Source organism: Phyllobates terribilis, unplaced genomic scaffold (genome assembly GCF_046119375.1).
Source record: "Phyllobates terribilis strain yellow unplaced genomic scaffold, ASM4611937v1 Scaffold_5__5_contigs__length_657084704, whole genome shotgun sequence".
Classification (NCBI taxonomy): domain Eukaryota; kingdom Metazoa; phylum Chordata; class Amphibia; order Anura; family Dendrobatidae; genus Phyllobates; species Phyllobates terribilis.
Genome location: NW_027362765.1, coordinates 137,636,369 through 137,646,173, shown reverse-complemented (window position 1 = coordinate 137,646,173; position 9,805 = coordinate 137,636,369). Strand labels below are relative to the sequence as shown.

At 49.4% G+C, this 9,805-nt stretch overlaps 1 pseudogene; it reads right to left on the bottom strand.

The window, feature by feature from the left end:
• Positions 1–9,210: 9,210 nt before the first annotated feature.
• On the bottom strand, positions 9,211–9,415 carry LOC141150854 (U2 spliceosomal RNA; annotated as a pseudogene).
• Positions 9,416–9,805: the final 390 nt, after the last annotated feature.

Sequence of the window (9,805 nt, the reverse complement as noted above, 5' to 3'; positions counted from 1 at the left end):
TTTTTTATTTATTAGTGATTGTGATTATTTTTTTCCTTTTTTTTTTTGATACTGCTTGTTTAATAGTGATGTTGAGACACTGATTGCTAGGCTGTGTAATGCCGTTTGTCGATTTTTGTACCTGATTCCATTCTTTGTGTTTCTGGCTGCCTAGCTCATATCTGATTTCATCCTGTGTGACACTGACTGTTGAATTGCGGCTTCCATTAGTTGCCATTATGTGAATTATTATTGCAATTATATTTGTCCATTCAGAATATTATTACCATGCTGGGTATGCTTTATGAATTATTTATTATTCATTGCACTAGATTTATTATCTTATACTCGTCACCTGTATTGTTTGCAACTTCCCCTGCCGCACTGATTTGAGCTCCACCCACTGATTTTGCTCATTTATTGCAAGTTTGGTATAAAGTCTGGTCTGTTACATGTTGCCTCAGTCGTCCTATGAATAAGGGTGTTGTATACACCAGAAACGCGTCAGGTTTCTGAGGTTTCATTTTAGCATGTTTTAGTTTTTTCTTCAATAAAGAACAATTTTTAATTATTTCCTGTTGGATGTGCCGGTGGATTTCCCTTTTCTTTTTCACTCCGAAGAGCTGTTTACTTGTCCATTTATAGATTCGGGCCTCTAGCCCGGTCCACTTGAAGCGGGGCAAGAGGAGATCGCATGTAGCGATGCCCAAATATTTGAGCAGACACAGTCACACGAAGGCGACGGTGGGAAAGTGTCACAAGAGGTGGACGATGATGAGACACAATTGCCAGAAAGTCAGGAGGAGGACCAGGATGCGGAAGTGGAAGACGAGGTGGTGGATAATATAGTAACTGACCCAACCTGGCAGGAGGACATGCAGAGTGAGGACAGCAGCACACAGGGGAAGGGAGGCAGAGCACCCCAACAGGCAGGAAGAAGCAGTGTGGTGGCCGCAGAAGAAGGCAGGCAACCATTCCCCGTAACACCAACACGAAGGAAGTTGCTAGTACAACTGTTAGGTGTTCCCGAGTCTGGTTGTTTTTTAAAGACTCTGCCGATAACCCCAAAAAGGCCATTTGCAACACCTGCCAGGCCAGCATCAGCAGGGGTGGCAAAACGACTAGCCTGACCACAATCAGCATGATCAGGCACATGGCAGCAAAGCACCCGACTTTGTGGGCCGAACCCCAGGGTCCAGGAACAGTGTCTGCGGGTGGCAACATTGCTTCTTCCACTGTTGTGCGTGCAAGCCAATCCCCTGCCCATGGTGCATGCGAAGATGCCTCCTGCCCTGCACCTGTGGTTGCACACTCTCAAGTAGCAGTATCAGGAAGCACATCCACGTCCTTGTCCCAGAGCAGCGTTCAGTTGTCCATACCCCAGTCCTTGGAACACAAGCGCAAATACGCAGCCAGCGCCCCACAGGCCACAGTACTACATTCCCACATTTCACGACTGCTTGCGCTCAAAATGTTGCCTTTTAGGCTTGTGGAGACGGAAGCATTCCGCAACCTGATGGCGGCGGCCGTCCCTCGGTACTCAGTCCCCAGCCGCCACTATTTCTCCCGGTGTGCCGTCTCCGTATTACACAAGCAAGTGTCCCCAAACAGTAGCCGTGCCCTCAACAACGCAGTTACCGGAAAAGTCCACCTAACCATGGACAAGTGGACAAGTGCTTTTGGGCAGGGACGGTACATCTCGCTGACGGCACACTGGGTTAACATAGTGGAAGCCGGGACCCAGTCGGACCTTGGGACGGAACACGTCCTCCCGACCCAAGGATTGCGGGCCCTAGGTTAATCAGGGTTGCCCCCACAGTCTACAGCTCCTGCACCCCATCCTCCTCAGCCTCCTCCTCTCCTTCAGCCTCCATCTCCGAAATGACCACATCAGTCACAAGCTGGAATCACAGCAGCACTGCCTCGGCCAAGCAACAACAGGCTGTGCTGAAGCTAATATGCATAGGTGACAAACCGCACAATGCTGAAGAGTTGTGGACAGCTCTGAAAGAGCAGGCAGATCTATGGCTCACATCGCTGAACCTATAGCCAGACATGGTTGTGTGTGACAATGGCCGGAACCTGGTGGCGGCTCTGGGATGAGGCGAGCTCACACACGTACCATGCCTGGCCCATGTGCTTAACCTCGTGGTTCAGCAGTTTCTCAAATCCTACCCGGAGCTGCTGGATCTGCTTGTTAAAGTACTCCGCCTGTGTGCCCATTTTAGAAAGTCACCTACAGCTTCTGCCGCCCTTGCCGTGTTTCAGCAGCGTTTGCAGCTTCCGGATCACAGACTGGTATGTGATGTCTCCATGCATTGGAACTCTACACTGCAGATGTTGGGAAGGATTTGTGAGCAGAAAAGGGCAGTTGTTGAGTACCAGCATCAACAAGGCCGTCAGTATTCAGTTCAGATTCCACACATAAGACCTCAGGAGTGGACATGGATGTCAGATATATGTACCATCCTCCAAAACTTTGAGGACTCCACCAAGCGGTGATGACGCCATAATTAGCATCACCATCCCGCTTCTCTGTCTTCTGAAACGCTCTCTGCTCACAATCAAAGAGGATGCATTGCAGGCGGAGCACGAAGAGATGGAGCAAGGAATCATACAGGGTGATTACACACAGCCCAGCCTCATCTCATCCCAACATGGATTGGGTGACAATGAGGAAGAGGAGGAGGAGGTGGAAGAACAGGAGCTAGTTTCATGCGCTATAGACGGTACTACTTGCACAACTGTCATAGCGTTTGTTCAGCGTGGATGGCCAGAGGACAGAGAGGAGGAGGAGGAGAGGAGAGCATGGTCAGTCATCCTCTTGGTGAGGACACTGAAGTCTTGCCTGTTAGTAGTCTGTCACGCATGGCTGAGTTTGTTACGCTGCCTTTCCCATGACCCTCGCGTTCTCAAAATTTTGGGTGACAGTCATTACTAGTTGGTGACACTTCTAGACCCACGCTACAAGGTGAACTTTATATCTCTTATTCCTGAGGCAGACAGGTCTACAAAAATGGGGCAGTACCAGGCCCTTGTTGCGGAACTATTAAAAAAATTCCCATCTGAAAACGCTGGCGGCAGAGTTCAAAGTTCGTTGGACAACCAAGGAGAACAGGCGAGAGAGACACAAATGCAATCCAGCAGAGGCAGGGGCATACTGTCAAAGTTCTGGGACAGTTTTCTCAGACCCTCCCATCGCACAGGCCCTAAGGTGCGGGGTACTCTCACAAGTTTGGGAAGATGCTGAGAGAGTACCTTGCCGACCGTACCAACATCCTTCATGATTCCTCTGTGCCTTATAATTATTGGGTATCCAAGCTGGATAAGTGGAATGAACTGGCTCTCTACGCCTTGGAGGTCCTGGACTGCCCTGCCGCTAGCGTTTTATCAGAGAGGGTTATCAGATAAGTGCATCCGCCTGTCAACTGAAAATGCTGACAGGCTGACTCTTATAAAAATGAACAAGGGGCCAGATTGGGCCAGACTTCTCAACACCACCGAATGATAGTAGCGTAACATAAACTCAAATCCAGTGTCTTTTTTTGGGAGGTGTATTCCCATGCACCTCTTCACACCCACACATGGGTATACGCTTCCTGATTTTGGCTATTTGCTCCTGTTCTCCTCCTTCTCCTCATCCTCATCCTCCACCACCATATCACCAGGGTGACCGTGGTCCGTGATGCAACACCCACATAATTTTTTTAAAGGGTGTTTATGATGCCCGCAAAAAAAAAAAAATTATACAGTATGTTCATGTATACCCCCCAGGGGTAAATGTTTGTCAGCCTATACACTTAGTGCATGAGCATTACAAGTATAGGAGACCAGCTCCTTTCTAATGGGAACATTTTTTTATGAGGCTCTCTAAGTCTCTTCCAAGGGGCATTGGAGTGCCTCCCAATTTTTGGCAGCCCTTGCATTCACTGCATAGGCCAACACTATGGGAGACCCTCTCCTTTCTAATGGGAATTTGTCATTACTGTGGCCCTGCTCTATGTGTCTTTAAATTCTTAGTGAGGTTTTTCCTAAAATGGGTCAGCCGTTGGACTCAATGCATACCCAATAACTGTATAGCAGACCCTCTCCTTTCTAATGGGAACATGTCATACTTGTTACTGTGGCACTGCTCTATGTGTCTTTAAATTGTTAGTGGGGTTTTCCCCAAATTTTGGCAGCCCTTGCAGTCACAGCATGGGCATTACCACTATAGGAGACCCTCTCCTTTTTAATGGAAACATTTTTTTTACTGAGACCCTCCTCTATGTCTCTTCAAAGGGGTATTGGGTTGCGTCCGAATTTTTGGCAGCCCTTGCAGTCACTGCATACGCAATAACAGTATAGGCGACCCACTCGTTAATAATGGGAATGTTACGGATCCGGGTGGTGGAACCGCTGTGTGCGGTGCAAGGAGGGACCAGAGGGGCGTATCTAGGTATCAACTCGGACTGACCAAGGTCGCACGGTGGCTCAATCGACTCCGTGAACCAGGGAGGACCGAGCAGAGGGACCAGGTGCTACTCTGGACCAGTCATTGTATGAGAGCAGGTGACTCCCACGGGTCAGGAGGCAGGGACTGACCGGTACAGCATATGAGCACGGCAGGCAGGCTGACTGGTGATCCGGGAAGACGGACTGGCAGACACCACGGGTAACTGGCAGGAGCCTCCAGGTAGGCTGGCTGGTCGGCATGGCAGGTAATTGGTACGTTCTCCGGGTAGGCAAGCAAGCCTGGCCTATAGACAGACTGGCGGGTTAGGACCGTAGGCAGACTGTCGGGCTGAAGAGTGTACTTGGCTGGCGGACACAGGTAGACAGGCTGGCAGACTGGACTGGTAGTCAGGCTGGCGGACTGGACTGGTAGTCAGGCTGGCGGGCTGGACTGGTAGTCAGGCTGGCGGGCTGGACTGGTAGTCAGGCTGGCGGACTGGACTGGTAGTCAGGCTGGCAGACTGGACTGGTAGTCAGGCTAGCAGCGGGACCTGAGGGCTGAAGCAGAGTTTAGAACACAGAGCTACAACCTTGCACGGGCACCTCCATTTTGGAGAAGGTGCCTTTTATATGAGAGGTTCTCCGGCCATTGGCCGGGGACTCTTTAGGACGGAGCGCGTGGCCCCTTTAAGAGGGAGGGAGTGCGTGCGCCCTAAGCACAGTGCTCGGGAAGCTGCGCGCGCCGGCAGCAGCAGGAGGGCTGGAAGACGCCGGGCCCGGAGCGCGGCAGTAAGGGGGATGGCGTCTCTGTCTGTCAGGGGGCAGAGACGCCGATGCTGCAGGGAACAACAAAGCATAGCCGGCTGATGGCTCGCTAACAATAGCTACGGCTGACTGCTGGCCTTTTAAGAATAGTAAGGGCCCCCTGATGGCCCTATAAAAATAGGCTTTGTGACTTTCAGAGTCCCTCCATCATAAATGAAACAGGATGTGTCTGATGATGTGTCACACACGACATTGCCAGATAAGATTGTAAATGTTAAAATTACATTTCCCGGTGAATGCATTTGTCTTAAAAAATAACGTAAAAAAAAAAAAAAACAGTAGGATCTTTCTTTAGTATAAAAAACAGAGTAGCCAATGTAATCACATTATTCAGCTCCTGCACCTCCTCCTCCATCTCCGAAATGACCACATCAGTCACAAGCTGAAAGCACTGCAGCACTGCCTTGGCCAAGCAGCAACAGGCTGTGCTAAAGATAACATGCTTAATGCTTAGGTGACAAACCACCCAGCGCTGCAGAGTTGTTGAAAGCTGTTGATCAGCAGCCTGATCTGTGGCTCCCACCGCTGAACATACAGCCAGGCATGGTCGTGTGTGACAATGGGCGGAACCTGGTGACGGAGAAATGACGGCCGGAGTAGATACGGTTTCCCTCTATGCCAGTCCTTTCACCGAGCTAAAGAATATGGCTGTGGTGAAATACAACTCCCACTGAGAAGCTGTTTCAGATTGAAAAACAGCAGCTGCAAAGTTAGCGCTATCATGAACTGTCCTGATGTAGAAGCCAGCGTACACCAGAGGATTCTGGGACCGTCCAACCCTGCCGAGAAGCAGTCCTGGCTAAGAAAAGTGTGTGGGAAGGTTCCCGGACTCTCTATGGCTGCTTTTTTACTGAGGTGGAAACCCACGCAAACTCGAGGAGAACATACAAAGTCCTTGCAAATGTTGTCCTTGCTGGGATTTGAATCCAGGATCCCAGTGCTACAAGGCTTCAGTGCTAACCACTGATCCAATGTGCTGCCGTTCACCCTCTAATATCTAACAGTCTAACAGGCTGGAGAAACTTGCACCTACTGCCACTCTATCTTCAGCTCCTTTGTGAGAAACTAATGTATTTGGGCAGCCATTCAGTCTACTAAATAAAATTCCTGAGAAGGAAATTGGGGATGGCTTTGCTACTGGTACTGGGGGCAGTGCTAATACCATGGCGTTGTATCATAGTTTACTGGAAATATTCCAGGGTTGTAGGAGGCAAGCAAATTCCCACAGAAAAGTACCAGCAGTAATGTTCAGGGACCCACGCTTGTAGAAGGCGGAGACAACAACGGGAGAAATAGTGACGGCTGGGGACTGAGTATGGACACGAAGCATGAGGCATGAGGTTGTGAAAAGCTTCCGCCTCCACGAGCTTAAAAGGCCACATTTCAAGTGCAAGCAGCTGTCCAGAAATCTGGCAGTTTAGTATTGCTGCCTGTCGGTGGCTGGCTGCATACTTGCGCTTGCATTCCAAGTAACAGAAAACTAAGCAGATGGTGGCCTCTATCATCATCATGGCCTCACCTCAGCACTATAAATTCTCCTGAAGGAGAAGCCAGGGCCCACCATAGGAGTCTCCGGTTTTCTGGTAGGTCCGTCCAACCCTGCCGAGAAGCACCCTGGCTAAGAAAAGTGTGGGGGTAGGTTCCCGGACACTCTATGGCTGCTTTTTTAATGTGTATCGGACGTGCTTATGCATGTTATTTCTCAAAACGCATTACAGATCAGGCCATTGTCCAAGTCTGTATTCAAGAAATTAAATGCGCAAAAAAACGACAAGTGCGAGTTGATGTTTGACGGGCTGCCATTACTTCTGCAACAAGCTGCATTAGAGGACATCCTGGGAGAAATGACACCCAGAGTAGATATGGTTTCCCTCCATGCCAGTCCTTTCACCAAGCTAAAGAATATGGCTGTGGTGAAATATAACTCTCAGCAAAAAAAGCTGTGGACTGGCTCCGTACAGTCCCTGGCCACATTCACCTGTCCACGTGTTTGTGGTTAGGCGGTCCTTCCCAGTAAGTGCACTGGGGAGGGCACGGGTAATGTTGTGGGACCCGTGCTTGTGGAAGGCGAAGACGATACCGGGACAAATAGTGGCGGCTGGGGACCGAGTATGGACACCCGGCCGCCACCGGCATGAGGCTATGAAAAGCTTCCACCTCCACGAGCCTAAAAGGCCACATTTCAAGTGAAAGCAACTTTAGAGGACTTCCTGGGAGAAATAACAGCTGGGTAGATATGGTTTCCCAAGTCCTTTCACCAAGCTAAAGAATATGGCTGTGGTGAAATACCACTCAGCAAAAAAAGCTATGGACGGGCTCCGTACCGTCCCTGGCCACATTCACCTGTCCACGTGTTTGTGGTTAGGCGGTCCTTCCCAGTAAGTGCACTGGGGAGGGCATGGGTAATGTTGTGGGACCCGTGCTTGTGGAAGGCGGAGATGACACCGGGACAAATAGTGGTGGCTGGGGACAGAGTATGGATACCCGGTCGTCGCCGCTATAAGATTGTGGACAGCTTTCGCCTCCACGAGCCTAAAAGGCCACATTTCAAGTGCAAGCAGCTGTCAAAAATTTGGCAGTATAGTATTGCAGCCTGTGGGTGGGTGGCTGGCAGGCTGCACACTTGCGCTTGCATTCTAAGGAATGGGGTAGGGACAACTGAACACTGGACTAGGACAAGGACGTGGACTGTGATTGTTGGAAGTCCACAACGACAAGTGCATGGCGGGAGGCATCTTTGCATGCGCCAAGGATCACTTATGATGGGCACACTTTTAGGCAGTGATCTGGGAGTCAGAGATGCATCCAGAAGTCTTACCCATGCTGTTCCCATGTCTTTTCAAAACTGTATGCATGTGTCTGATGATGTGTCACACACCACATGGCCAGATAAGGCTGTAAAATTTTAAAATGACATTTCCCAGTGAATGAATTTGTCTTGGTTGAAAGCAATGCAAAAGTGCAAAAACGCATCAAAACCGCTACGTGTGAACATAGCCCAACTTGTGGAGGAGTATTTTTGTTTTTGTTTATTTATTTTACCTTATATACAAGTCATTACCCTGGAAAGGATGTTCCTTAACATATTTCTCAGGAAAATCCATTTTGGTTTCGTTTTTGTATGTTTTATTGTGATCTGGGAGTCAGAGATGCCTCCAGGGGTCTTCCCCATGCTGTTCCCATGTCATTTGAGCACTGTTCCCATTGATATGGGCAATATTTAGGCTCTCTGCAGACCGCCGGGGGAAGCCGCCTGAAATATGCTCAAGTTTCCCATAGACTTACATTGGGCTCGTTGCTCGGGTTGAGCACCCAAGTATTCCAATTTGCTCGACCCGAGCATCGAGCACCCGAGCATTTTAGTGCTAGCTCATCACTAGTCAAGAAGCAATTACATGAATTGGTTTTGGCCTATGGCTTCACCCTGGCCAAAAGAAGGCACCCATTGTAGGGATAGGGACAAAGACTCCCCTTAGGAAGACATGTTATTCATCAATAGACACCTTAAAACCCACAACTATACTGCTTGTTAGAGATGCTTCCCACACGTTTTTAATCTACATAAGTCCACCTATTTTCACACATTCTCCCCCCCACACCCCAATGTCCCACGCGCCTCAAGACTGGGGGGGAAATAGAGAGGAAAACAAATTAATGAACAAACGAGCAGCGGTCGTCCGTCCCCCCCCTGCTTCCCAGTCTGTAGGCTCCCTACAGACTGAAGCTGGTTGCTGCAGCACTGCCAGATAAAAGCCAGGAGCCCATTATGACACGTGCAATGTCTATTCCATTCTTGCATTCTTGCATTATTCCATTGTCCCATTGTTCCATTGCCCCCTGACCATGGGACAATGGAATAATGCAAGAATGGAAGAATGGAACACACATTGCACGTTTCATAATGGGCTCTTGGTTTTTATCTTGCTGTGAGCAGCAGCCAGCTTCAGTCTGTAGGGAGCCTACAGACTGGGAAGCAGGGGGGACAGCTGCTTGTTTGTTCAATAATTAGTTGCCCTCTCTACCCCCCACCCTTCCCGGTCTTGAGGCGCGTGGAACATTAGGGGGGAGAGGAGAGGAGAATGTGTGAAAATAGGTGGACGTATAGGGGACGTATCAGATATTAAACTGATAAGAAAAGATACTACGCTTGATCTTAGCCAAAAGGCCGAGAAGCGATTACCTGAATTGGTTTTAGCCTATGGCTGCACCCTGGTCCCAAGAAGGCACCCATTGTAGGGAGAGGGACAAAGACTCCCCTTAGAAAGACATGTTGTTCATCAATAGACACCTTAAAATCCACAACTATACTGCTTGTTAGACATGCACCTTACACGTTTTTAATCTGCATAAGTCCACCTATTTTCACACATTCTCCCCCCCCCCCCCAATGTCCCACGCACCTCAAGACTGGGGGAATTGAGAAGAAAACAGATTAATGAACAAACGAGCAGCAACCCCCCCCCCCCGCTTCCCAGTCTGTAGGCTCCCTACAGACTGCTGCTGCAGCACTGCCAGATAAAAGCCAGGAGCCCATTATGACACATTCAATGTCTGTTCCATTCTTCCA